The sequence below is a fragment of the Rhincodon typus genome, chromosome 27, assembly GCF_021869965.1.
Source record: "Rhincodon typus isolate 14 chromosome 27, sRhiTyp1.1, whole genome shotgun sequence".
In the NCBI taxonomy this organism is placed as follows: Eukaryota; Metazoa; Chordata; class Chondrichthyes; order Orectolobiformes; family Rhincodontidae; genus Rhincodon; species Rhincodon typus.
In genome coordinates this window covers 20,437,182-20,464,619 of record NC_063358.1, presented here as the reverse complement: position 1 = coordinate 20,464,619, position 27,438 = coordinate 20,437,182, and the positions used below count along the sequence as shown (strand labels likewise).

General features: G+C 37.8%; 1 protein-coding gene across 1 annotated transcript in view; it reads right to left on the bottom strand.

Annotated features, from left to right (window-relative positions):
• Window positions 1-27,438, bottom strand: part of LOC109931708 (fibronectin type III domain-containing protein 5) — a 68,400-nt gene that overhangs the window by 28,796 nt on the left and 12,166 nt on the right. The gene's annotated exons all lie outside the window — the stretch shown is intronic.

Sequence of the window (27,438 nt, the reverse complement as noted above, 5' to 3'; positions counted from 1 at the left end):
ATTGTATAAAAATGTACTTTTTAAAAACACTGGACGTATAGGGACTTTCTATTGATAGATTCATTAAATACTTCTACCAACCTGCAGAAAGATCATACCCATTGTGTGTTTGCAGAACCAGTCATTACAACCTACTGGTTGGGTAGAGTGCTACCACAATCCTCCTTTCTATGCTCTGCCTAAGATTGATTGATTGATTGATTTTGTTGTCACGTGTACCGAAATACAGTGAAAAGCTTTGTTTACGAGCTGTACAGCAAGCAAAGGATGTATAGATCAAAAAGACTTACAGGCATACAGGTTACATTGCAGGTTACATTATTTGAGGCTAGAATCCATTCAACAGTCTGATAATGGCCGGAAAGAAGCTGTTCCTGAACCTGCTTTTGCATGTGTTCAGGCTTCTGCATCTTCTGCCTGACGGAAGAGGTTGTAGGAGGCCATTACCGGGGTGCGATGGGTCTTTGATGACATTGGCCGTCTTTCCACGGCAGCGAGCTACATAAATGGAGTCCATGGATGGAAGGTTGGCTTCCGTGATGGTCTGGGCTGTGCACACCACCTTCTGTAGTTTCTTACGGTCCTGGGCAGAGCAGTTGCCGTATCAGGTCGTTATGCACCCAGACAGTATGCTTTCAATGGTACATCTGTAGAAGTTGGTGAGGGACCTTAAGGACATGCCAAATTTCCTGAGCCGCCTGAGGAAGAAGAAGCGTTGTTGTGCCTTCTTGACTGTTGCATTTACATGGGAAGTCCAGGACAGTTCATCGGTTATCGTCACTCTGAGGAACTTGATGCTCTTCACTCTCTCAACCTCAGTTCCGTTGATGTAGATGGGGGAAATGTTCTCCTCCTTTCTTTCTGAAGTTGATGATCAGTTCTTTGGGGCCTGTTGGTTATGTTAGAACCCTTGCTGAAATTTCATTATTTTAATTTTATTCTTTTATCAGTTTTGGTTTGGAGTTGTAAACTGGGAATTGTGGGCAAAAGGTGGCTTTGGACTGTGGGTAACAGCAAAACAGACCAAACAAGCTTTTGTTTATTCATCAGGCCAGGCCTGGGATTTAATTGCAGGTTGTTTCCTGATCAAAAGTTCTGCAGATGTTTTGTCGTTAGCAAAGAGCGTTATGTTTAAATAGATAGTAGAACATTGGCTATTAATGAAGTCAGTACCTCAGAATTGGTTCCAACAAGTCTGGAAAAAACCTTATGTTCATACAGATGACTGATGTTGAATGGTAACTGGGACTTTGAGGAGGAGATAGTTAGTATGTCAGGGAGTGATCAGAGTTTGAATTGGGTTTTGGACTGATTTTTTCTGTGAAAAAGAGAGTGTCTGGCTGTTTATGCAACAGCATGAAGATTTGAAAGCTCCCTACCAAACCTTCATGAACAACTCTTAGTTTTCTGTTCTTTGAATTTCCAAGTTATGAGTATTACTACCTTTATCCGAATGAACTGTAAAGGTGACCATGATCAACGTCTTCAGCAAAGTCTACCAATAAACTATCACCTTTGCATGTGGAACAACACATCATGAAAACCACTCAAATAATCTGACAAGTTTTGTTATTTTCTTTTTTAACCTCCTAACTGTGTGTGTTTGTCTCTCTGCCTGTGTGAATGGGGCTGAAAACAAAAGTTTTTGGGTTTATAGCATTGATGAATTGGATTAGTAGAGTAAAATTAAACAACAAGGTAAAGTGTTGTTGATAAATTGCTAAGTCTTTTGTTTAAGATACAAACCAGTGTCTGGAATTGATTATTTGCAAAGTCTGGAATTGGTTCTTCCAAAGTCTGGTTTGGAATGATTGGGATCAATTTTGAGGGTCTTTGAAGGTCTTAATTTTACTGTGTTGTAAATGCAGAGGTAGAAAAGCTGGTTTCGCTCAGCTGTCTGTCTCTGTATCGTAACAGTTGGCAATGGTAAAAAAATCAACCACTGGTGAATCTTACCAAGATGTCTTAACAGGATGTAATTTATTGCATCATATCAATAGATACAAGTTACATTGGCTAATTAGATCCAGTTATTAATATTATATGGAGCGAGAGGTGACACATCTAACTCCTGAGATGTCAAACTATACTCCTCAATTCTCCATCCAAGTCTCTATGTCAGCACCAAGTTGAGTGGAGCCTAATGCAGTCACCAACATTAACCCTTTCAGAACTCATACAACAGTGCATGTGCCACAAGATAGCCAGCTGCCCTGTTTTAAGCTAAATTTTCTTTATGGTATAATTAAAAAAAAACATCTTTTCACATGCTTCTAAGTCTCATAATGTGAAGGCCTCAGCATTCAAGCCAAGTAAGGATAATGATTAATCTTCTTCAGCAAAGTGAATCTCAGAACTCAAACAAGATATGAGCCCTGCTTGTATTTGGATTTAGTGAGAAGTGATACTTTACATGTCCACAAAAATACACAGATACTGATGTCTCTACCTCACTGTCTGGATGTTGATGTTGAAACTGTCACACATGGTGCATTGTTTTTCAAATTTTAAATACATTAACCAGTCACTGACTTTTAGTCAAAATCCCATGCTGGAATCAAATGGATTGCATGTAAATAAGCCCAGATTGTATATGTTTTATGGTCTCCTGACTTGTTTTGTTTTGCTATCTAGCCACTCTTATCAGGGTATTTATGTCTTAGCCATAAACGATATCAACCAAACAAGAAAAAATATTAGTCCTAGCTCCTCAGAGGTGCCACTATCCTGATTATCATTAGATAACAACCTTTCTTTATGTATTTACCACATTCTAAGCAAGAAGCTTAACTTTGATATATCCAGTGCTTTGCATTTTCTGCTGCCTGTGACCATTATCGATATGTTAGCTTGCTGCCAGCAGCCTACTAAACCTTTAGCTTAAATCCTTACAGGGATTTACCACACAGGGTACAGGAAAATTCTACCTTGAGCAACATGGCCAACACTGAGAAATTTGAGCATACAGCGAAAATGAAAAAATCTGATTCTCAACGCTGAGAAAAAAAGACTTCAATTTTACACTTAAGGTTTTAACAGCAAGATCACAATCTCATTTATTTCCATGCATTTGCATCTGATTAGTAGCTAATCTTCCTCATTTATATGCAGCTCGTGGATTTTCCATTCATTTTCAAGAAACTAGATGGCATCGATTCCTGACTGGAAAGTAATACAGTTTGTGACTGTTACCAATTTATCACTAGTGACCTTGTGATACAGTTTGCCGTGTGCTTCTCTGGGCCTCCATTTTAAGCTCTACTTATGAACATCTCATTGCACACTCCATAGACAGCATCTGCCTTCTCCCTTCTGGGAAAGTCAACAACGACGAAACACCTGCCTCACCAGACCTTCACAGTTGATCCTTGACTGAACTCAAAATATATACTTCAGCCCTTCAATTGTGCCCTTTGGAGTTCATGGAAATGTCCGTGTTCTTGCCAGTATATACAGATGCACACCTATCTCATACACTCAAACGGGTTGCATTTATGGATCTTAGCTTGCTTTCTACAGCTCAGTCATTTTATGCTTACTTGGAGGCTCACAGCATCTCTGCCTTGCTCTTTAGTGGACTGTGTTTCAGTAAGAACTTACAGGCTTCATAGCATTTCTGGATGGCGTTGCTTTTTAGTGCAGAGGAGAGGTCAAGCAGCCTGTCATGGCTACCATCACTGAACAGTCAAATGGGTGGATATGTTGCTGGATGGTGCTATGCTCTGCCTGTGTCACACCTACAGCATGTTCCAGCAGTGTACATGTCAAACTCCCTGCATATGCTTCAACCAAATTGCTACATCTGAAAGTCAAAGATGACCAATTCTCAGTGGAGAGAAGGGGCTCAATGGTCTGTCAGGGGGGTGTTGCCAAAGTCAGTTAAGCGTTCACCTGATCTCAGTCCAGATGCTTGGTCTGACTAGGATTCCATGTCCTTGCAATTCAGGATTTTACTATCGTCAGTCCTGCATGTCAAGTCCAACCAGTCCAGTATGGTGTATTTGGTGTATGTACACATACAGTGCTGTTGGGGAAGGAGTTCCAGGAATCTGACCCAGTGACAGTGAAGGAACAGGAATACATTTCCAAGTCAGGATGATGAGTGGCTGGAGAGGAACTTGCAATGGTGATATTCCTATGTATCTGATGCCTTTGTCATTTTAAATGGTAGTGGTTGCATCTTTGGTTCTGTCAAAGGAGCCTTGGTGAATTTCTGCAGAGCAACTTGTGGCAGTTACACACTGTTACTGCCGATGGAGGGAATGAATGTTTATGGATGTTGTGCCAATCAAGCAGGCTGCTTTGTCTTATATGGTGTCAAACATCTTGAGTGTTGTTGGAACTTCACCCACCCAGACAAATGGGGAGTGTTCCATTAATGCCTTGTAGATAGTGGACTGGCTTTTGGGGAGTCAGGAGATGAGTTACTCACTACAAGATGCCCAGACTCTGTCCAGTTCTTGTAGCCACTGTATTTATATGGCCCATTCAGTTTACTTTCTGGTCAATGGTAACCCCCAGATCATTGATATTTGGGGTCTCAGTGATAGTAATGCCATTGAATGTCAAGGGGTCATCCACTTTCTGTTTTTTTTTAACTATATTAGGCATACAGTAGCATGTAAAGTGACTTCTCAGATACCCTCCACAACTGCAGATTCTGTTCTGTACACAAATATTTGTCTTTTCTAGGTTCTGAGATTAATTGCAAATCAATATCCATTGGGCTGTCTATTTATTTTGTGCTTCAGTTCCATAGCAGTCTAAATCATTTAATCCATTCCCAAACATTTCATCTTAGACTTATAGGGCACATTACTCAAGAGCACAACGTTGTTATTTCCCCCAAAGCACCAGGGTCATCACAAATGATGCTGACTAATTATTTCACTTGTAATTGCCCATGGAATTTCAATGGGATTTCTGTAAAGATACCATTTCCATTAAGCTTATGGAAAACTGCAAATGGATGGCAACTTCCTGATGTCATGGTTTTACTGTGTATGTATGATCATTGCATGTTGCTGACTGATTTACTTTTTAGTAACAGTGAACTCTAAACCTCAATCTTAATTCGGTCAAATTTGGCTAATTTGAAATTTAAGGGTTTAAAATCCAGTGGATTAACATAATGATTTGGGTTATGACAATAGGATTTATTCAGCTGCAGAAGGTCCAATGGTTTCAGGCCTGAATTGACATCTGCCTTCTTTGTTATGACCAGGTAGGGAGAAGTGAATTGAGTCCTCTCTTTTTAAAGGCCTCGTTTGACTTTAACAAAGATTTTTAAACCTTTTATAAATGCAGCTATATCATGTTTCAAATAAAACATGATACTAGCCAAAATTAAGGAGACAATTACAAGGTTTTCTTGAGCGAACGAGGAATTTTACTACTCGCTAATCTCAAGAAAATTAATAAAATGCAACTTCAACTACACACAAACATGGGTATGAAGTTTAAAAAAAGATGAGTCTAGAACACAAAGAAAGATTAAGAAGAGTCAGTTTAAACATCTTTATGGACCTTGGAGGTGGTAGATTTTAACCTGAAACCATTGTTGTTTAATTGTTGTCTTATATCCTCAGCAGCAGGAAAATTTATTGGTATTCTTGAATTGTCAATGAATGGATATTTCTCTTATTTGCTTTTTCACCTGACATAGTTGTTTTTCTCTCATCCTCTCAAAACAGAGTGGGTAGACAACCTTCTAGGTCTTCCATTGCAAATTCATTTTCTTCTTCTTTCTCTCCAGTGCTCTGAAGACTGAATTACTGTTCCTTTGTGTATTCCCATGTCTATCTTAATTGTTTATTTCCAAATTGGATAAGCTGCAGACAACTTGCATCCCAGCATGTAAAATTTCCAGAAAGATATGAATCAAACAGGAGGCACTGATTTGAGTTAATGGATTTAGTCATCGTGATGACATATTTGTTTATGTTCAGACTGGTTCTTGCTTGTTGGCATTTTCTTGAACTGGTACACTTTGTAATCATCTTCGATCGATGTTATTTCGTTCTTATAAAAAAAATCTATGAAACGTCCCAGGTATTAAAAATTGTATGATGGAAGTCGAAGATTGATTTTACCATCATTGGAACATCTTACAATGGTGCAAATTAAATTTATGTTTTAACTGTATTAGTACTGAAGAAATCTGGATTTTATTTTCAGTCCTCTAGAGTGTTAATAAAAATTTCATGTATATTAATTTCACAATTTAGACTGTAAATTTCACTCTATTTTGTAATTCATTCTCTGGGTCTCAATTCAAGCTGCATTTCAATGATGACTTGCTGCTTCATTCCCTAATGATTGTGGGAAATCACTGAAATCTCCTAGCAATAGTTAAGTCAGCAATCATTGGAAATGTAGTATCTAAATCAAAAAAATTTAATCTGCTATTGCTTTTAACTTCAGCTCATTTTAAATTAGTACTGTGCTTTTATTCTTTCTAAATATATCATTTTAAGACAAATCAATATCAGAAATAAATAGTTCAAAATGCAAAGTGAGCACTAACTAGTTGTGCACTTCTTACCCATCTTAGCAACTTTAATGGCTTCATGTCCTAAAATGATGACAATCCTCTCCTCAACAAATTGTTCCATTCCCTATAAGTTTTGTTTCCTGCATCTGTAACAAACCTCCTTCAGTGGTCAATGGAGGACCTATTGGTTCCGATATAAAAGTGGGTCTAAATAGATGAAATACAATTGGCATCTCCACTAGTATCCTCCCTCAGAGTATCTCTAGAATCCAAGGAAAATATTTATTTTGATGACTAATCAAAAGGACATAGAATTGCTGGAAAAGCTGAGTAGATGTGGCAGCATCTGTGGAGAGAAAGCAGAGTAAATATTTTAGGTTCAGTGACCCTTCTTCAGAACTGATGGTAACATGGAAAAAGTTTGTTTTAATATACAAGATATGGGGAAAAGGAATAAATCATAGGCAGAGAAAGAGCCCAAAGAGAGAGAGAAGAGCAGTAGGGCAGACAAAGGAGTGGATAAATGGTCAGCCTAGAAGAATGACTAGTTGCTAATGGGGTCTACTAGTGGCAAACAATGAGTTGTGTGTATCACTGTGTGAACAACAAGGGCTGCTGTGTGGGCGATGGGTAAGGACATGAGGAAAGGTGCCTCAAGCCCTAAAATTGTTGAATTTGACATTGAGCCCAGAAGGCTGTAGAGTTCCCAAGGGACTCCCAAGTTTTGTTCTTCTCTCTCTTTGGGCTCCATCTCTATCTATCGTTTACTCCTTACCCCTTCCTGCTACTCTATCTTTCGCATAAAAACCAACTTTTTCATAGCTACCATCAGTTCTGAAGGGTCACTGGATCTGAAACATTAGCTCTGATTTCTCTCCAAGTACTGCTAGATCTGCTGAGCTTTTCCAACAATTGCTGTTTTTGTTTCTGATTTCCAGCATCTGCAGTTCTTTTGGATGTTGCATTGCATTTTTAAAGGTATGGCCAGTGCAGATTGGTTCTTTATTAAACAGTTTTGTCAAAAGACAGATGGGTACTAAAATACAGCTGTTAGTCAGCTAATTGCTAAAACAATTCTGCCACAAAACACAATCATTTCCCTAACTCATCATCGTAACCATTTCAACTATGGATACAATCAATCATACAAATCTATTTACACAATTATCAAGACTCGCATGTTGATGATGTGTCTGTTTTGACACATCAACCGATCATTTTCATCTGAGAAAGTCTGCAAAATATTCCCCCCATTCAACACTGCTATTGAGTGTGCAACTTTTTAAAAGCTATTCCATAGAGCTATGTTATCTACACATGATGATACACTATGACAATCTTCTAATAGAAGTCCAGCCTTACTTGACCTTACAGTAAAATGGAATAAAACTATGTACCATAAAATCTTTCTTAAAAAAAGGAGAGAGTTAACATTCATGGTGCTATAATACTCATGTGTATCCTGCTTAAGTTAAAATAGATGCAATTCAATAGAAAATGTCTCAGAGATGAAACTATTGGAATTTTATATGTTGGAGTTTTGCATGTTGAAGTAATTCACTTCACCAGGAAGAATTTCCAATTCAATTCTGAAGGAGGACAAGGTTGAAACGGGAATAGGAACAAAAATGATTCAATAGAAATGTCATTTCTATATTTTGCTGACGTTTTCTGAGTACTTGCCTTCTCTATTCTACATCCCATGTTGACAGCAACAACTGATTCATGGCTGTTTGATGTGGGCTTGCAAATAGAAAGAGCCAAAGCTGTTGAATTGCACAGGATTTGAGAGAGGCATGAGGCCTTTGGTCAGAGTAGTACCAAACATTGCCGGGAATTCTTTGAGGCAGGGGAACAAATGGAAACTTTTCACAAACTGTTACTGTATGTTGAATTCAATTTTCAGGCTGATTGTGCAGCCTATTGTTTTTATTTTGTCGAAAACCCCAACATTCCATGAGATCATACAGGTATCACTAATGACTACCAACATAGATGAGACTTGATCAGAGTTTTTTCTGAATATCTGCCAAATTAGTCTGGAAAATAATTATACAATAATGGCCATATTCTCAAATTCTCATAGTTTCCATTGCTTCTTGGCTAACTGGGATCCAATCATATAGTTGTTGCCAAGCAGAAGGCCTTTGTTATCAATAGCTAATGTTTTTAAAAAGTGCTGCAATTCTTCAACAATTGTTTTTTTCTTTCCAAATAGGTTCTTTTTTCCATTTCTGTTCACAATCAAGAATACAGAAAAATAAAATGACGCTGTTAGACTGTTGGTAACTCAGAGGCTTTCAGTAAGAATCCTCCCTAATCCCTAGTAAGAGGGGAATGAGGAGGGATGGGAGGTGCAGGGGGGGGATTACCTATGGGGGAGAGAGAAGAAGGGTTTGAAGCAAGAGCTAAAATAGTGGCTTTTAGCTGGCTGCCCCTTCCTGATGCCCATCATTCGGCACACAGCTGGTAAACCCATGAGGGTTTGCTGGGCAGTTTTGTAGACATGTGGGAGAGCTGTGTGATTATCATTTGATTCTTCAGCCATCATTAAGTCTCAGGGCTTATTGATCATTAACAACCCTAATCAACTTTGTGATGCGAGCAGTTCACTTCCCCTCATCAGCCTCTTTCTGTTGCACAGAGAAGATGGGAGTCTCACTGCCACGAGTCGGATTCACAGCCTCCTGTGTGATTGCCTGTGTTTGCCCACTCCAACAGGTTACATTAAGTTCCACCTTATGAGTAGAAATCAAGAGTATACTTGTCCATAGAATTTACTTATAAATATAATAACTTGTATTTTTTGAAAAAATATAGTATGATTGGACAATATAATTTGCTGATGTGTGCACTTATGAACTTTCAAAGTAGGATGAATGTTACGATAGCAGACATGGAAAATGTCAGAAGGAGAGGTAAGAGATTTGATTTTTGACAGTTTGTGCGGGGGGTTTTAAGTAGTACTAATTTAATCTTGCAGTCCATCATAAAAAGTAAAAAATGCATAGTTTTTATTGCAACTTAATCTTTCCTGTACCTACTTGCATGTGTCTAGATAGTCTGTAATTAATTTGTCCAGATATTTACTTGATGTTTTTGTGCATTTCTTTGTACCAAATGAGTGCATTTTGCTTTGCAGAATATTATATTTATTCTAATGAATATTTAAGACTAGATGGAAAGTGGAACACACTGTGCTTGTAGTTAGTGTCTGAAAAACTCTACATTCACTAAGGATAAAATCTAGCCCCATGTCTCTGAGCAGCATGCTGCATTAACAAATCTGTTACTACCTATCAAATGTCTTGCTATCTGTAATTAATACTCTATTTATCACCAAGATATCAGCAATCAGCCTCAACATGCATCTAATTAAAATAAAGCTCCTGGAGTTTACATTTCATAAGACAATAGCTATGTTAAAAATAGCACTTACAATGGATTATTACTGCCACAGTTTTTGTTTAAATCAAGCAAATGTTTACTGTGTTCTGTATAATCCTAACAGTTTAGTATGTGTAGCACATGGTGGGTCATTGAACCCTACACAGCAGTACATTTACCAGACAACTCCTGTTCAGTTTAGTAGACCTTAGTTAGGGTGGAATTGGAGCAATGAACCTGATTAGGAATGGACTAAAGACAGACTGAATGCAAATGTATGATACTTGTAATATGTGTTTACATGAATGTATGTGAATGAATATGTTTGTGTGTATGTTTAGATGCATATGACAACACGGTGTAATTACTGTTATCTGTAAAGCCTTTCATGGCTGAACAAAATGCAGATGTTCATTGGTTAGCTTCCTAAATGAGGAATAGTGGCCCAATGGTAGTTCTGAATGCAATTCTGCTTTAGCAAGTATATTATTGGTTTAAGGCCCATTTGCTCCAGAGATGCAATTAATATCTGAACAAGTGTAATGAGGAAATATCTGTCCCTTCTGCTGGAAGGGCTCTTGTGAGGCAGTAGTAGTATCCATGCCTCTCAGCCAGAACAACATAATTTGCTGATGTGTGCACTTATAAGCTTTCAAACTAAGATGAATGTTACGATAGCAGACATAGAAAATGTCAGAAGGAGAGGTAATAGATTTGAACCCAGAACTGTGTAACAATGTTTCTGAACAGCTTGATTAGAAATTATTTATCATTACCTTTATCAACAGAGAAAGAAAAATGAAACAGAAAATTAAATATTAGAAATTGGAGCATTTGTTCCAATTTTCATCAATGGGAGCACTCTAGACTCCTAGGTCAGATATAATTTAGCCAGTTTACATTCTCCAATTAAATATATGAGTTCAGCCTCATTTGCTGTACCCTCCTGGTTATTTAACAGCTTTACATTGTGTTCATTATCACCTCCAATATAAAATCAATGCTAGCTCATTTGAAGCTGATTTAGACATATATTCTTATTGGTTCTAGACCAACATTTTTGGCCATTTTTGCTACTGGTATGAATTTTAACACCATGCTATTAATAATTTTCTTGTCAGGTAAAATGCTGTCATCTGTGGTTGGAATCAAATCAAATTTACATGTTCTTAAGACATACTTTTTAGTGGCGTGTTACATGTTCAGAATTTAGTAGTTTATGAAAGATACATCTAGTTTTTGTTGTAGCAGTGTGGTTGTTCTGTGAAAGAATATTTAATTCTAACCCTATCGAGACAAGGATGCAACCAATGTTTCTAGCCAGTGAGAAAAGCATGAACAGTGCTATGAAAATTAAATGAATGGTTTGCAGCCTAACCTTTGTTTATTCTGGATCTTAAATCCTGTGGGGTTTTTTTGGTTATTTTTTCATCTTGAACAGTCATGAGGAGAATGGACAGAGTTCAATGTTGACCAGGATATGGGAGACCATTGGTAAATCTGAACATGTTAAGTTGCACATGGTAATGAAGTGGTACATGTCTCATGAACTCTGTCTACTTATGAAAGCTGCCATCAATCTGTGGAGTGCCAGATTGAGTGTAGTGGGGAAAGCTTAAACTCAGCATGAAGACCTTTTTTCTCGACACTGACAGGGAATGTGAAAATGTATTCAGGATTTACTTGATTATTCACAGAATTAATTTCACACAATTGAAGTTGGTGTAAAAGCACTGTAGGAAATCAACAGAGATCAAATAGTGAGCAGAGCATGATGTAAGTTACGGAGCCAGTCAGGGACAAGTCTTTTTGTAGATGTAGCACTGCCATTGTAAGATTAAACGTTTGGAGGAACTCAAGCAGCTATAGGAGTAAGAATCCACCTGCAAGGTTTAAAATGACCTAAGGAAGGGATGTTTAGCCTATGTTATTGTATGAAGAAAGATGAATAATGAATGTAATAGGATCTTTGTTTAGCATTTACCTTTATATTAGTGTCTTTAATTCTGTCACAATTCACATTGGGGTGGGAGCATTGGAGCTTGTGGAGGGTGGAAGGGGAAAGGTCATGAGTGGTGAGGTAAAACTAACTCAAACACAGAAAAATGATCCAGCTCAGCTCATTATGGTTTATTGTAGGAATCTACTCGTTCATCTGAAAAACAGTGTCTGAGGGAGGGGCCAAACAACTTATTTAAATAAAAACAAAATTTGTTCAAAGATATTTGGTTAGTAACCCCGCGTGGAGTTTAGAAGAGAATTTTTTACGTATTGAAACTCTGTTCTCTATTTCAAAGTTATTTATCAGCCTGAACTTTTCAAATTAGTGTTCTAATATAAATAAACAGCTATTAGGTTCATTTAAAAAAACCATGGCAGTAGAAGTCAAATTGTGATGATGAAGCAAATAAAATATGTAACCATAATTCATAACATAGTTATGAACAAACAGTAAAACAAAATCCTGGTCAGGAGCTTCAATCAGCCAGGCAACTCTATTGTTGGTGAGAAAAAGAATTGACAGTTTTAAAGTAAAAGAAAAAGTTATTGCTTGCCTGCACAGAATTAAAATATTGATAAATGAGATGCAAAACCAGAATAAGGTCCTTGAGTTTCCAGTTGCCTGCCACTTCAATACACCGTGTTCCCTGGCCAACACTTTTGTCTGAGGCTTGCTGCAGTGCTCCAGCAGAGCTCAGCAGAAGCAGGATGAACAGCTCCTCACTTTCCGCTCGGTACTCTATAGCCTTCTGGATTCAATATCGAGTTCAACAATTTTATGGCTTGAGGCACCTTGTCTCATGTCCTTACCCCAACCCCCACACACCAGGCCTTGTTATCACATGGTGTGCTATTGCACAAAACCCGTTAATAGTCCCCATTAGTAGCTATTCATTCTGTTAGGCTGATCATTATCCACTCCTTTGTCTGTCCAACGATTTTTCTCCCTCTTTGGCTCTATCTCCACTTATCGTTTACTCCTTACCCTCTCCCTCAACACTATCTTCTGCATAAAAAAAACAACTTTTTCCTAGCTACCACCAGTTCTGAAGATGGGTCACTGGACCCAAAACATTAACTCTGCTTTCTCTCTACTGCCAGACATGCCAAGACTTCCCAGCAATTTCTGTTTTTGTTTGACTTCTAGCATCCGCAGTTCTTCCGATTTTTAATGGTCAGGCCATTGTCGTGGGGAATGCAGCAGGGATTGTCAGAATCTTTAAACCTTTCCTCAATGAAAATCATCCAATATTTGTACAAACTCCTTTCATCTTTACAGAACAAGGTCCTGCAGCCCCTAGCACATGCAAATGAAACACACTTCAAGCCCCACTGATAAACATAAATTGGTTTCTGATGTAATTCTTAGTACAGTCTGGATTATTCAATAAAAGTTTTCCAAACACATTATTGCATCTAGTATTGTGGCCTATGTTCTGAGCTTTGCAAGCACAAGCTGGTTGAGCATGGTTGGCCTATGCCCAATGTGGACAATCAAAAGGATGTAGTATTTGATGCAGTCCACCAGTCATTGATGGCCTATGTGCCTGGCATCACATTGGCATTAAAACGCATGCACCATAAGTAGACAGGACATCCTTTGGCTTGATGGCAGCATTGTTAGCAGAGAATGTGTGTTTACTGCAAAATAATAGTGTTAGATGGCTAGATACATTGTTCTAGTCTCTCCTACAAGAAGAAATATCCCTTCATCATAAATCCTGTCAAGTCCCCTTAGCACTGAGGCATTTCCTGGCCAAAGAGACAGGAAGACATTAGATTCTCCTTTGTTCTTTGGGTCACATGTTATATTACATCAGGAACGGAACACAGTCTTGGGGATGTTTATATCAGTATTGAATAGGTTTTGACATACCCACAGATCTTCAAATATCTGAAGAAAATAAGATCTCATTGTATTCCTGTCATTGCTCTAAAAGGTGAAGCCTCAATAGTTAGTGGCTCTGGCCTGAAAAATTGTGATGTGGTTAATCCTTTCAGTGGGGCTGCTGAGTTCCTCTCTTTGAAATGTTGATTGACTATTTAGATCGACAGCACATCTACCAGAATTCCTAACTTCCAATTGTAAGAGCTATAATCGCTGGAAATACATGGGAGGCCAGCCAACAGCATGGCTCATTTATGGTCCAAACATCAAACTGTTGGAGGCCTCAGATTAATATTATCAAGTAGATGACACAATTGTCACAAATACCACCTGGTCAAAATCAACTTATACTTAAAACTGACGCCATTCTGAACAATTTTGGTCACCTCACAGGGTACACAATGTAGAAGTCCTGAAATAGATTCAGAGGAGGGATCAATTGATAAAATCAATACTTAAGTAGACTTAGAGAGTTAATACTTTTGGTTCTAGAAAAATGATGTCCAACAGATTTGATCAAAATCTTTCAAATAATTGAAAAGTTCAATTCAGTATATGTGATCAAAATCTGAGTGTTAGACAGTTTGGGAGATATACATAAATTAGATACTGTCAGTGATTTTTTTCTTTCTTTTCACAGGGGTGGTTTTCTGACTCATGCAGTGAATGTAGATTTTACTGTAACTGTTCAAAAAAGGAGCTGAACATTGCAACATACAAAAGATAAATAGGTCATTGAGTGAGTTGTCACTGGTCATCGTAATCTCTGGAAACTTGTTGAATGACCCAAAACTCAGATAACTTCTTTCTTATATTGGCCTAAGTTTTAATTTCCTTTTTTTTTTGAGCCCAGTGTGATTAGACGGGGTATGATGCTGGTTGGCACCATAGCAGGACATGGTCAATGGACCAGCTGGTCCATTTTTATATGCTCCTATGTTAACATTCACTGGGGAAGTAAATTCACTCCTGTATGATTCATGCACCTATAGATAGGAGAACATCATAAATGAACACTTATAGTTAGGTAAAATTCATGCCTTAGTTTGTGTGAACACCAGAATGAATGAGCAAATATACATTGGGAAGCATAACAAGTTAAATCATTTATGGACTGGAGCAAAAGCTCCAAGATTCAAGCTGATTTCAGTTTCTGGGATTTGAACATCTTTGTTTCAGTCAGGTGCATCCATCAGTTCCTCAGTGGGATGCCATATGATAGCCTGGCAAAGGATTTTGTCTTCACAAATACAAGGAATTATAAACTTGAGTCTTTGGAACAGGATTTACATCAAGTTAAACACAGACTTTCCACACTGTGAAAGCAGAAATGTTTATGTCGATTCAGAGGTGTTTACCTCCAAATATAAATAACAAAGGAAGAATATTAGCCTGCTCAGCAAGCATTGATGGACATGTTTTATGAGAGAGACTGCAGACAGTGAGGCAGACTACTGATTGCAGATTGGAGCTGCTAAGTGAATAAGTTATTTTCACTTTATCCAACATATTAGAATATTAAAAAGCTATTTTGATAAAAACAAAAACTCTTTGAAAATGGTTTTATGGTAACCTGTGCTTGATTAGATTGAGTGGAAATAATGCACAATGAACATTAACCCCTTCACCTTATATGATTTATGCTATGGGTCAGTTGTACAACAGTTCTGGAATAGTGATATTGAAAGGTAAAGATTATGAAAGGAAATTAGGGAGGATATAATGGTCATTGGCAAGATATTAAGTTTATTTGTCACCCTTCAGAGAAATGGAAGTTTATGTAGCAGAAAATTACTTGAAAGAATGACAGATTCTTCTGGGAGGAGAAGAGAAAAAATACTAGGGAAGCATCATACGATGAGACATAATTGACATTTGTGTGATTTTAGGAAAACTATAAGACAAATCGCTAAAGTTAGTGATGGGTTAATAAGACCATTTACAAAAAACGCAAAGAAGCACAGGGTTCATTTGGGATAGAATTGAAAATGCAGAGGTTATGTTAAACACGAATGGAACTTTTGTTAAACTTGTACACAACCTTGGTTAAACAGTAAATGGTTTTGGATTTCGTATTATACATAAAAAGAGATAAAGAGACACTGATGAAGATCCAAATGTAATTTGCAGGGATAATATCAGAATTAGGAAGTTTGCTCATTTGGAAAGACTGAACAGACTGTAGCTCCTACCAGAAATTTGACATTTTCTGACATTGTTTCTAAAAATGAATGAAAGCTGTCAAATGGAAAAGTTGTCAAACAATCTTTCAGGCATCATATGATTTAATTAGCAATAAAATGCTATATTTCAGCTGTCAGATGACATCAATTGCACCAAAGACCAACCACATGGCTATAAACTGGCATGCCAGGTATTTATCAATTGGCTTTGTCATTATTTGGTATAGGATGGCTGCTTTCTTTGGAAAATGGAAGTTTGAGAGGTTAGATTTATTAAAAATATGAATGGATTTGAAAGTGTAGCTGCACAGAAGGCTTTTTTAATTATGGGGAATCCTAAACCAGGGCCCATAATTCCAGGAATTCTGAAGAGATTTCTCCACCCAGAGATTAGTTAGAATGGGGAACTTGTTAATTACAAGAAGCTGTTGAGACAAATAGAATGGAATTGCTCAAATAGAAGCTGGATGCACACACAAGGGAGAAAGTAAAAGCTGGTTATGCTCGATTCAGAGATAGCAGGAACAGCTGATGCTGGAGAATCTGAGATAACAAGGTGTAGCGCTGGATGAACACAGCAGGCCAAGCAGCATCAGAGGAGCAGGAAAGCTGACGTTTTGGGTCTGGACCCGAAACATCAGCTTTCCTGCTCCTCTGATGCTGCTTGACCTGTTGTGTTCATCCAGCTCTACACCTTGTTATCTCGAAGGTTATGCTGAAAGGATTAGATAAAGAAAGTTAGGATGTGGGCATGTGGAGCATAAAGAGCATCATGGACTATGAAACCAATGGTTTCTTTCCATGCTTAATGCATGAAAAGTGATACAGTGATCAGTAGGAGTACACAGAATACAAGCTGTTAAATAAAAGACAATCTATTGGTTTATACAACATGAGTAATTATGCTGTATAATTCCTTAAATTCATGGATGGAGGTGTATTTGTGAGGGTCAAGAAAATGTAATGAATTATATCGTTTGGTTATTAAAGGAAGGCAAGGTAAATAATGTTGTGAGATGGCTTGATAGCATTTTGAAAAGGGGGTGATAAGGATCCTGAGCATTTCTCCATTTAGGATTAACCACATTAGCAGCAGGACCTTAATAGTCCTAAACATACTTCGTTGTGATTTTGAAGCTGTTTGACAGATGTATAAAATAATCATCTGTGGATATTAAATCAGAATTTTATTGTTAGGCTAGGAGTCTCCAAAGTGGCACAATATGCGAATCCTAAATTGGCACAGGCAAAGATCAGGACCATGCTGGTAATTTTCTAGGCAGTACCAATTAATGGCTGTCTCATGTAATGACTGACCTGCCTGTCTAACATGCCCACCCAAAAGCAGCCACTGGGATGGCCACCTTGACAGAGTTGGCCATGTCCCCACATGATGGGAGATTATCTATAAAAACACAATAAATTTTCTAACCAAACTGTTCAGAACATTATGACATAACTCTGGAACAGATGGAACTTGAACTCGGGTCTCCTGGCCCAGAGGCAGGGACACTACAACTGTGCCACAAGAACTGCTGGGAGGACATTCTAACACCAGTAAAATGCCAACATTCTAGTAATAATGATCTTCAATAAGACAATTAAATATTTTAATGAGTCATCAGCCTCTGATTAGTGGGCATGTGATCTGCTGCCAATTCTCTCGCTGGGAATATCTCCTGACAGTGGGAAAATGTTGGGCTTCCCTTCCTACTGCTTTGTATCTGCTGCCAATTTACCTGCTCTCCCATCTGTAGCCCACATTTACAGGACTGGTAAAATTCTGACCAATGAAGAGGGGCCACTAGACCCGAAACATCAACTCTGATTTCTCTCCACAAATGCTCCCAGACCTGCTGAGCTTTTCCAGGAATTTCTATTTTTGTTTCTAATTCACAACATCCGCAGTTCTTTCAGTTTTAACACGGGGTTAAATGTTGAGTCCAGCGACCATTTGTTGGTCTGACCATTTTGGAACAAGCTGGATTTGAAGATGGGGTGTTGGTGACACAGCCATTAACAACTGATAGCCTGTTAGGTCGTTAAAAGGGCCTTGCTAAAAAAAGGCCAGCCCTTTGAAGTTGACTGGAATGTTTCAGTCAGCAAGTTTGCTTCCACTAAAGCCAAAACATGGTGAAGGGATGGAAGCAGTATTGGTAGCACACTCCAACATCAGCCAGAGCCACAGAGTCACAGCTTGGTTACTAGACATCCAAATGAAGTAGTACCCTCCCCCCACACTCTCCATGAAGGCAACATTGCAGTTATGATCTCTTAATTGTTTTAAATTCACACAGCTTTCCACAGGCTGTCCTCTCCTCATATAAATATTATCAGGTCCGACAGAGAGGTTGCCAATTGTTTAGTGCCATCTGTCGTTTTGCTTAGCTCCATTTCATTTTGTTTAGCGGTGTTACATAAATATGTGTTGTTGTTGAAGCTGCTCCTGCACTGCACTGGCAGTATTGTAGAATTACTGTGCCCATACTATCTTGCCTTCCCAGCTGGAGGACGATGTGCAATGATGAGCAGTTTGTAAAGGGAGAAAGCCAATTTAAATAAAAACAAAATTGACTCTGCATTGCTTCATAAAAGAAACTAAAATTGCTTGGTGCAGCAAAGCTATCTGATGCTAAGACAGCAAAATGATGTGAACTCCAGCCAAAAAAATTAACGATTGTTTGAATGTGATCCCTGCTTTCTGAAAAGTAACTGGTTTCCTGAACAGACACATTGCAAATAAAATTGATTTTAAATTTTAATTAAAGATTATACTACAAGAGTGTAAGTACAAAAAAAGTCAACCATAGGAATTGCTATGCATGAATCAGCAAGTATTACGCAGAGGAAATAAAATGTTATGTTTATCAATCAATGTTTTCACACTTGGAGATGTCTAATGGAACAAATTATCACCTGATGCAATTAATGCTAATTTAGTTAAAACAATTAAGGGAAAATCAAGAACACATTTGGATCTGCAATCTGATGTGAGAATTGATGCATATGTGCCCAATTTTTAAAATTTTTAAAAATCGCTATCTAAGATATTTTAATACTTACTTACAGAGAAGTAAGCCTTTCTGTGCATAAGTGTTCCCTGGGAAATTCTTGTCAGCTCTACAGTTAAATATTAAGATTAATTCACAGTCAAATTGAAAGAAAAATAAGGTCTGCATGTATAAAATGCTTTTATGATCATCGGATGCCTCTGAGAGGTCTGCTGTCAATGAAGTACTTTTTGAAATATGACCACGAATCATCACCCTGGATCACCTTTGGATATACTGAATCTTAATTCTGACGTGCTTTTGAAAAGAGGACTGATACAGTGTAAATGACTGCAGATGTAAATTCTCCTGTTGTCTCGAGAAAGACACCCTGGAATATCATACCTGAAAAGGTGCTAAGGAAGCTTCAAAGGGATGGCCTTAAAGAGGAGTAATGCACTACAATCCCTGGGAGTTTTGTCAGAATGTGAACATGGGAGAAAAAGACGGCAGTCTGAAGAAGACACAAGAGACAGAGTCATAGAGTCATACAGCATGGACACAGACTCTTCGGTCCAACTCATCCATGCTGACCAAGTTTCTGAAACTAAATTAGCCCCATGTGTCTGCATTTGGAGCATTTCTCTCTAACCCTTTCCTATTCATGTACTTGTCCAAATGTCTTAAATATTGTAACTGTACCTGCATCTCCCACTACCTTTGGCAGCTCATTCCACATATGAACCACACTCTGTGAGAAAAGGTTCCCCCTCAGTTTCTTTTTAAATATTTCTCCTCTCGCGTCAAAAATATGCCCCCTAGTTTTGGATTCTCCCACCTTTGCTATTCACCTTATCCAAGCCACTCATGAATTTATAAACCTCTGTAAGCTCACCCTCAACCTCCTACATTGCAGTGAAAAAAATCACAGCCTATCCAGCCTCTCCTTATAACTCAAACTCTTCAGTCCTGGCAACAGCCTGGTAAATCTTTTCTGAACCTTCTCCAATTTACTAACATTCTTCTTATAGCAGGACCACCAGAACTGTACACAGTACTCCAAAAGTAGGGTCACCAACATCCTGTACAAACTCAACATGATGTCCCAACTCAATGGTTTGAGCAATGAAGATAAGTATGTTAAACACCTTCTTGACCACCCTGTCTACTTGTGATGCAACTTTCAAAGAACATTGAACCTGAACACCCAAGTCTCTCTATTTGATAACTCTATCTGGGGCCCTACCATTAACTGTGTAAGTCCTGCCTTTGTTCATTTTATCAAAATGCATTACCTCACATTTATGCAAATTAAACTCTATGTGCCCATTGGCCGAATTGATCAAGATCCTTTTGATCCATTTGATCACTAGCATGATGTGAAGGACATAATTGAAGAACCACCCTCTAGTCATCCTGGTGCTACAGGTAAAGGGCTCTTTTGTTCTTAATTCTAGAAGTAAGTATGACAGTGAAAAGGAAATGAGGACTCTCACTCTGAGTACTGCCAGGTATCAAAGGAAAGAACTTCAAATAACCCGCAAAGTCTAGAATCCTCAAACTAACAGTTCAACTATCAAAAAAAAATCAAAAGTACTGTGGTTGCTGGAAATCAGAAACAAAAACAGAAATTGCTGGATAAACTCAGCAGGTCCAGCTACATCTGTGGAGAGAAATCAGAATCAATATTTCAGATCCAGTAATCCTTCTTCAGTACAACGCTCTCTGGATCCGAAATATTGACTCCAATTTCTCTCCACGGATGCTGCCAGACATGCTGAGTTTATCTAGCGATTTTTCTTTTCGGTTCAACTACCAATGTTCTACTATCTACTCCTCATGAGTAATCCATGGAGACTGATCTGTATATCCTTGAACTTATATCTTCTTCTTGGACTCACTTCTCATTTATAACCTGTATCAATGCATGTCGTGTTGTTATTACTTCTCACATTGAGTAACTAATTCACTCAATCTTTTATTAACTCAAGGAAGCTTGGTTAAATTTGGCTCCTTTCAGTATATAATAAGAATCAGTTGTTGGACTGGTTTTACTAGATCTTCAGAAAATCATCTTGTCAACACTAAAATTGCCAGTCATTGAATTCTAAAATGAATAAAAAAAAATTAAAAACCACAGTCAAGGATAAGAAAAAGTCACCTTCCCCATTAAAGCAAGATTCCCTAGAAATCAAGCTCATTCACCTGCCCTTACATTTATCTTAATATTAAAATATATCTTTATTTCTGCTGCCATGTCTATGAAAATGTTCTAAACATTTAACGTGTAAAATAATCTCTTTTCAAAATATATTTTCAATTTACTTTTCATGATTATAAATGTATGTCTCCTGATTCTACTAACCATAGTAATTTGTCACAATTAGTTCTATCATTAAATATTTTATAAGCCTTGACTTTCACAAGGCTATTCCCTTAACCATTTTCATTTTGTACTGTACGGCTTGAACATCTCTATTTCGTCATTAACTTAATCCTATTACCCTTGGGATCATACTTGTTGGTTTTATTTGCCTGCATGTCCTTTACAGGAAATATTCCTTACATTAATTTCAATGCTGAATCCAAATGAGGCTTTCTATATGAATATGTTTTGTCCTTAGTAAACTATTAGAATTTGGAAGCGGTGTAAAATAATAACAGACTCTTAATTCTATGATGTTGTTTATAGCCAAACCTTGATGCTGCCATAACAACATTCCTTTGGTAAGTTTTACTTTACATAAGGATCTGTTTGTGCACAAAGTTCTACTCATCACAGCAACCTCATTTGCATGAGAACCATTTCATGTGTCAAAAAGGAAAGTGTCATAACAAGCAGGGGAAAGCCCTTTAGGGTGGGTCAGCCATTACAGATGATAGCTCTGTCTACATCTTAGTTGTTGTGTGATCAATATGAAGTATTGCTGGCGGCTGAATGCAAGTGGAGCAGAATATCTGTTACAGGAATTTTGTTTCCCATGTCAGGATCAAGAGAAGGCATTTTGCAATTTGTGAGGATACTCTGAAAGGCTTACACAAGGTGACCTGACTAGCCTTTAAGAAATAACATTTACTTGATTTATTTTGACTGAGGCTGTCATTGAGTAAAATGAGAGTTAAACCATTCATTACAATCTTGTGTTCAATTTATCGTGTCACCTTTCATTAGGTCTAATAATGAGCTCGGCTTCTAACTACATCAGTTCAATCACTAAGACCTTCAATCATTAAGGCCACCAACTTTAACCTCAAACACCCATCTCCACTCCTGCATCTGCCCATCTCCAGCTGAAACTCTGACCAGCCTCCTATCTTCCTTTCTGCTGCAAAAGGTGAATCATTTGCTAACCGTTGCTGTGAAATTTGTTGAAATCTTCACATGTCAAAAATACTTACTCTTTGTAACACAATGATTTGATTAGTGGTGTAGAGCATTGTTCTGAGAGAGAGAAGAACATTGAAATCTATCTCAGACAATCCATCATCTGCATTTGTGACGTACACTGGTTCCTAGTCTGGTAAATTGTCTATTGTAAGACACTTGCCTTGTTTCAAATCTTTCCACAGTCTCAGCGCTCCCTCCCCCTGTAACTACATCCAGCCCTCCATGATCACTGCAATCCTTCAAATCTGGCTTCAAAGTCACTTAAGATGCTCCCTAAAGTGAACATCATTGGCCAATTTTTTGATGAACTGTCCTATTATCTCATTTTATGACTATCAAATTTAGCTGGGCATTGTTCATGTGAAGTCCCATGGGATATTGTGGAATCTAATGACATAAAGACATAGGGAATGGGAGCATGAGGTGGCCATAAATCCCTTCGAGCTCATTCTGCCATTCACTAAGGTCAGGGCGAGCTTCTACGTCAACTTCTCACCTGCACAATCCCCCTATTTGTTGGTCCATTTGGTATTCAAAAATATATTAATCCCTATCATGTATATACATTGAGTCATAGTATCACACAGCATGGAATCAGACTCTTTGGTCCAATTCGTCCATGCCGGCCAAGTTTCCCAAACTGAACTCGTCTCACTTGACTGCATTTGGCCTATATTGCTCTAAACCTTTCCTATTCATGTACCTGTCCAAACATTCCTTAAACGTTGTGACTGTATCTGCATCTACCACTTCCTCTGGCAGTTTATTCCACATATGAACCACCCGCCATTTGAAAAAGTTGCCCCTTGGGTCCCTTTTAAACCTTTCTCCTCTCACCTTAAAAATATGCCCCCTCGTTTTGAACTCCCCCATCCTAGGGAAAAGACTTTTGCTATTCACCTTATCTATGCCCCTCATGACTTTATAAATCTCTACAAGGTCACCCTCTCAACCTCCCATGCTCCAGTGAAAAAAGTCCCAGCCTATCCAACCTCTCCTTATAACTCAAACCCTCCAGTACCGGAAACACCCTGGTAAAATTTTTTCTGAATCCTTTCCAATTTAATAATATTCTATATCAGGGCGACCAGAACTGTATACTTCTGAGCATCCACAGTACAGAACTTTGAAGATTCTCAACCTTTCAAATGAAGAAACATCTCCTGATCTCAGTTCCAAATGACCGACTCCTTATTCTAAAACTGTGATCCCTCATTTTCAATGGAGGATAACACCCTCTCAGGAGTAGTCGCATTGGGCTCTTGGTGGTTGAGATACAGTGCTGATAACAATTCTCCTTTCTTTGTTGAGTCTATGGCTTAATTATCTGTGATAGAGGATAGACCATTGATGAGTCTTAATGAGACGAAGCATTTGTTCTTGAAAAGCACCCAGCTTATTGCATGATAGCAATAGGTACAAGTTATATTAACTGGTTAGGCATAATTATTTAAGATTATCATGAGCCAATGACAACACTGCTGACCCCAAAGGGATCTCATGCAAGACTGCCTGTTTCTCTACCCTGTGAGTGTGTAGTGTTATCTGATTGGGTGAAGCTTAATACATCTTGTACATAAATCTTTCAGAACCATTATCTTATACAATATCTCCCCCTAAGCCTTTTCCCCACACAGTTAACATTTATACATCCACATATATCTATTTTTACATTTACCTCTACCCTATCTGATTTCACAATGCAGGCAGTCTAAATGTTACACAATGTTTTCAGAACATGCAATCTTCTGACTTGAAACTTTGGTAGTTCTTTTGTTTCATGGCCTTTTACATTAATCAAGGTCAAGATCTGAATCAATCTGTGAATAATTTCTCGGCTGGAGGACCTTTTATCTCTTTGGTGCACTTTGCTGAGGGGGTTAATGATGTGAAACTCTAAAGTTGATCCATGATCTTACCAGAAAGATTCGTCATTTCCTGAATTCCCTTTGCAGAGGAATTCTGCTGACTCAGGTAGCCACGTCGTTATATAATCTGCTGGACCTTTATTCTCATGAATATCCATCATTGAAGATAGCTGCATTTTTAAACAAGTACTTTCTACCTTTCAGGTTCCTGGAGCTTTGGACTTGAACAGGTATTCTCTTTCTTTTTTCCCTTAGTATCACAAATGCTCAGTCCATCCTTGTGGGCTTTTTGACCATGCCATAAATCTATGGATGTGGAATTGATTTCCAGGGAGTTGTTTTACAATGATCTGCATTTTGTTCAAAGAAATGGTTACTTTCATTCTGCTGAGATCTTTGACTTGAGCTCTATACTTCAACTCACGATTAGGTTGAATTTCTTCATTAGCCCTCTGTGAATACCTTTCTGATGAACTAGACGACTTCACACCCTCCAGCAACACATTGAGGATTGCTTAGTCATCATAACCTCAGGTGATTGGTACTGACAATTCTGCATTGTAAGACAATAGATTGGAATGCACTTCACTTATGATAGGAATAAGGAACGTTCCCACCAATTCTGTAAAATCGCTGACTTCTTTCATATTTACAATATGAATAATTATCCTATGTCAATATACATATTTAATTAGGCTCTTCCTTTTGTTAAGGCTCTGTCATAAGCCCAGGAAGCCCAGTGCAATCTTTCCACCAGTTTCTCTTTGACTGGTTAGTTGATGAAGGTTTGTTTGACTAGTTGCTCTTGGGGGATTTTCATGTGCTGCTGCTTTCTGAAATCTTTCCTCATTTTATTAAAATTCAGCTCTTCTGTTTTTCCTGCAAAACACATAACTCCATATTTTGCACATTATATTACATCTGTCAGTCTTTTTGTTCACTCTCTTAAAAAGTCTATATGCCTCTGTAGATGCTATGTCTTCCTTACTACTTGCTTTCCCACCCTATGTTTGTGTCATCTACAATCTTGGCAATAATACATTCACTTCTGTCATCCGAGTCATGAATATATATTGTAAATAATTATGACTGATTCTTGTGGCAGCCCATCAGGTTACCATCCTGAAAATGCCCCTTTATCCTAACTCTCCATCTTCTATTAGTCACCCAGTTCTCTATCTATACTAATATACTACCCTTAACCCCATGAGCTGTTATTAACTAGTCTTATATGCACTACCTCATCAAACACCTTCTGTAAATCCAAATATATTATATCCATCCAACTTGTTATCTCCTCAAATAATTACAATAAATATACCAGGAAGTTTTCTAAATGGTCTACAATTGCAGACTCAAACATTTTCTCAATGATATAGCATAACTATTTTATTTTCCTCCCTCCCTTTTTGAATAAGAGTGCCACAGTGGCAGTTTTCCAATCTTCTGAGACTATCAGAGCATCCACAATCTCTGCAGTTACTTCCTTGAAAATCCTCGGACACAACCCATCAGGTCCGGGGACATATAATGCTTTTGCTCCATTGATTTCCCAAGTACTTTTTCTCCAGGGATAGCTGTTTAGTATATATCCTCTCTATCTCTTCACCCCTCATCCTTTGCTCCTTGTTCATTTAGTACTTTTGGAATATTATTCATGTCCTCTACTATGTAGTCTGATGCAAACTATTTACTTAGCCAATCTGCCATTTTCTAGTTCCCCATTATTGTTCCTCCAGCCTTGTTCTCTAGAGGATCTATGTTATTTTGGTCTGTCTTGTTATTTTATGTGTTTGGAGTTTTTTTTTTAAATATTGCTTGCTTGCTTGACCTCTGTTATTTTCTCCCTTTATTATTTTATTGGTCACCTCCTGTTGGCTTTTAAAACTTTCAATTTTGTGATTACCACCAAGCTTTGCTATGTATGTTTTATTGCTTTCAAATTGTTACTATCCTTAACTTTCTTGGTTAATCTTTGTTGGTGTATTACCATGCTAAAATCCTTCTTCCTCACTAGGATATATCTTTGTACTGATTTATTAACTAATTTCTTAAATGTTTGTGATTGTTCCTCAACCATCTTTTCTGTTAAGAAACTTTCCCAGTCCACTCCAGACCTCTTCTCTTGTAATTACCCTTACTTAAGTTTAGCACAATTGTTTCTGACTATGTTTCTCACTCATAAACTGAATGCTAAATTCTACAATGTTATAGTCTCTATTCCTTAGGGATCTTTTACTTCAAGAGCATTTATTAAACCTGCCTCACTACACATTACCAGGTCCAGATTAGTCTGATTCCCTGATTATATCTAATATATTGTTCTAGGAAACTGTCCCAAATATACTCTATGAAGTCTTCCTAGTGGCTACCTTTGCCAGTTTGATTTTCCCAATCTATATAAAGATTAAAATCACTCATGATTAATCTACTGCCCTTTTTATATAACTGCATCATCTCTTGATTCATCATTTGTCTTACAGAACAGCTACTGTTTGGGGGACGATAGATTACTCCCACCAGTGTGTTCTTCCCTTTGTTATGTTCACCCATATGAATTCTACATAAGCAGATCCTGGATAATTTCTTACTATCTTATTCCAACTCATACTAACAAAGATCCCCCACTACAGTTTCCTTCCTGCCTGTCTTGGCAAAAGAAGTCACATACTCCTGAATGTATAGTTGGCAGCTTTGATCTCCTTGTAACCCTGCCTCTGTAATAGATATAAGATCATCTACATGAACCCCTATTTGTGCCACAAAATTGATTTATTTTGTTCTGAATACAATATGCATTTAATTAAAAAAGCATTAATGTTGCTTTTTTTTTACCATGTTTTCCCTCTTTGATCCTATTTGCTGTTTCTTTTTATTAAAAAAGAAGTGTTGGTACACTGTCCCTTCAAATCCCAATCCAGATACCATTATCAAAACAATTGCCTGCAGGTCACTTACTGTCCTTTGCTTTTTAAGGACAATGTCTTTTTGCTTTGTAGGCCTACATATCCTCTGTAATGAACCATTCCCTTTCCAAATAGTTTAAAGCCCTCTCTATACCAGAATTATTTGATTTGCTAGGACACTGGTCCTAGCATTGTTCAAAGTGAAGTGCATCCACTGGAAATACTTTCTTTTCGTGCCTGTGTCCCATGAACTGAATCTCATTTTTTCCTACATCAATCTTTAAGTCTTGCACTTCATGACTACATTTACCCTATACTAGTTTGCACATGGCTC